The sequence below is a fragment of the Sinocyclocheilus anshuiensis genome, unplaced genomic scaffold, assembly GCF_001515605.1.
Source record: "Sinocyclocheilus anshuiensis isolate Anshui unplaced genomic scaffold, SAMN03320099.WGS_v1.1 scaffold166, whole genome shotgun sequence".
In the NCBI taxonomy this organism is placed as follows: Eukaryota; Metazoa; Chordata; class Actinopteri; order Cypriniformes; family Cyprinidae; genus Sinocyclocheilus; species Sinocyclocheilus anshuiensis.
In genome coordinates, this window is record NW_015546050.1 from 1,964,223 (window position 1) to 1,967,460 (window position 3,238).

Genomic DNA, 3,238 nt, shown 5'->3' on the forward strand with positions numbered 1-3,238 from the left:
GTGTGACCTAGAAAGCTCAGCCCGCTTAGCCTTGGGTTATTGTTGACTTCTCTATAAGCATTGGTTGTTTATGGAAGTTATACCTTTAGTCGTTCCACTACATTAGCACGGCGTGATTGGACTGTTCCCATATGCGTCTTAAGCAAGACGCAGTACGAGTGAAATATCGAAAGGGAACGTACTCGGTTACTAACGTAACCTCGGTTCCCTGAGATACGGGATCGAGTACTGCGTTGCTGGCCATGCTATGTAGCTGCACGACTCAGTCGTCGCTTCAGTCGAAGTAAACCTGAGAATCCTGTGGTGAGCGCCCGCTTATATAGCCAGATGCCCCGCCCATTCTGGCGGGCTTTGGCGGGCTTCGTCACCATAGGCTCGTGCAGCTCCGCTGCTGTGCCATTGGTTCGTTTTTAAAGCCCTGCACGAACCAATGGCCGTGCAGTTTTCACTGCATGAATGAAATAGGCTTCAGTTCAGGAGAAAAAAGGCTTTTTCCCATATGCGTCTTAAGCAAGACGCAGTACTCGTTCCCGTATCTCAGGGAATTGAGGTTACGTTAGTAACCGAGTACGTTTCTTGTTAGTAAGACATGTGGACTTAAATAAGCTATGCTTTTGGGCACAATAAGCAAGCTAGCATGCAGTACAATCTATATCTTCCATTCTATTTAAATATATATACATTTTAATCTATATATTTTAGCACATCCTCAATAAGCGCCGTTTTTGAAGAGTGCTCATGTGCATAAGGGAAACCCGGAGTATGACGTAAGAGGAAACTCATGATGAATCAAACATCAAATAAAGCAAAATGACAGGGAACAAAACATAGTAAATTAGTCATCAGGTGCCATGTTCAATACAGCAGCATCTCAGAAATCGCGAATCAATTAATTAGCAGAAGTTATTACTCCACCACATGCGTGTGACGTCATTAACAATGGCCCTAAATTGTTGAACTAATGTGGTTCAAATGACGGAGATGCGACCATGTTTGGAAAACAGTTGTGACTGGCTAGTTAGTTTACACAACAATGCATTGTACTATGGTGGTTAATCAGTGAGTTACGTTGTTGTACGGGAAACACACACCTGGACGATGACATAACTGAATCAACAATGAACTGAATTTAACTGATAAACTGACTGTTTTCAATTGATTTGTGTTACCTCTTGCATTATCAACACATGTTTTTCCTGTTTAACACTGTAAAGCTGCTTTGAAACAATATGTATTGTATAAAGCTCTATATAAATAAAGGTGACTTGACTTGACTTACTTATTTGTAGTTTGACATGTTTTTGTATACAGTAATTACAATCGTCGGTTATGCATGTAACACGTGTAACATGTAAGGCTGACCAGTAAGGTTGTTTAGTTTTACCATTTCTTAAAACCTTACGGTTTGTAAGAAGGAATTAATCTGAAAGGACCTGATATCCTGGGGTTGAATCTACATCCTGAATATAAAACCTTATGAATGTGTGCAGAGAGGACCAGCCTGCCAGAGCATAAATATCCTGGAATGGTGCACCCTTGGCTAAAGCTTTTGACCCCTATGCTCCCTCGATGCGCACTTCTGCCAAGCCCGCACTGAGGCGAGCTCCACAGCAGACTTCTACCCGACAGTCAAAGCGGCATTACGTCACGAAGTGTGCGCTCAGAGGAAGACCGCGAGGGTTTAGGGTGTGATTTGGGACAGGGCCTTACAAGGTGTTGTTGAAAGTAAATATATCTTCCTTGTTTACAACCCTGTTTCACTCTCTTTCAATATAAAAGTCTGGAGCCCTTCCAGGGCGGTACTGGGGATCAGGATAGCGCTTACGTGGTGCTGGCACTGGAGGGTGCTCTGGAGGAACAGGCACAGCAAATCGATATCGAGGAGCTGGCACTGGAGTGAGTCTTGGGGCTGGAGCCTACACTGGAGCGAGCTCCGGGGCTGGAGCCAACACTGGAGCCGGGGAAACAGGAGCCCTCCCTGGGCTTAACAGGAGTCCTCCGTGGGCTATACTCAGGAACAGGAGCCCTCACTGGGCTATACTCGGGAACAGGAACCCTCCGTGGGCTTAACAGGGAAACAGGAGCCCTCCGTGGGCTATACTCGGGAACAGGAGCACTCACTGGGCTATACTCGGGATCAGGAGCCCTCCGTGGGCTTAACTCGGGAACAGGAGCCCTCCCTGGGCTTAATTCGGGAACATGAGCCCTTCCTGGGCTTAACTTGGGAACAGGAAACCTCCGTGGGCTATACTCGGGAACAGGAGTCCTCCCTGGTAGGGACTGGGACCTGGGGAAAACTGAGACACAAGAGAGAGACAGAGCATATACGGTCTCATGGATGGGACAGACAGTTCTTTCACAAACGGCCTCCATAGCCGTGACAGGACGAGCAGAGAGTTCACAAATGGCCTCTATAGCCGTGACAGGACAGGCAGTGAGTTCACAGACAGCCTCCATAGCCGTGACAGGACGGGAAGTGAGTTCACAGACGGCCTCCATAGCCGTGACAGGACGAGCAGAGAGTTCACAAATGGCCTCTATAGCCGTGACAGGACAGGCAGTGAGTTCACAGACAGCCTCCATAGCCGTGACAGGACGGGAAGTGAGTTCACAGACGGCCTCCATAGCCATGACAGGACGAGCAGAGAGTTCACAAAAGGCCTCCATAGCCGTGACAGGACAGGCAGTAGCCGTGACAGGACAAACAGGAAGTTCACAGGTGGGTACTACTGACACCTCTGGAGGTTCTGCAGCGGGTGCTGCCACCTCTGGAGGTTCTACAGTAGTGCCCTCAGGATACGGGGAGAGTTCGGCAAAGTTTCCTTCGACCTTGACATGACAGGTTGAAAGTGCGTTTCTGGGCGCCACCACCACGCAAGGAGCTGAAGCGAGCACCGCCACTTCGGGAGGTTCTGCAGCATGTGCCGCCACCTCTGGAGAAGCTGCAGCGAGTGCCATCGCCTCGGAGAACACAGCAGCGAGCATCACTACCCCAAGAGGTTCTGCAGCATCAGCCGCTACCTCTGGAGACATCACAGTGGACGTTGCCACCTCAGGCAGGTCTGTGGTGGTGTGCGCAGCCCAAACGCAACATAAAGTGATCCCCATCATGGGAAGATCTTCGGACAGGGGAATTAGTTCAGGAACAGAAGGGTTAGAGTGAGTGGGTTTGGGGATACCAGCTGTGCGTGCAGACACCAGTGGTGCATCCCTCACACTGGATACCAGACTGGGATAC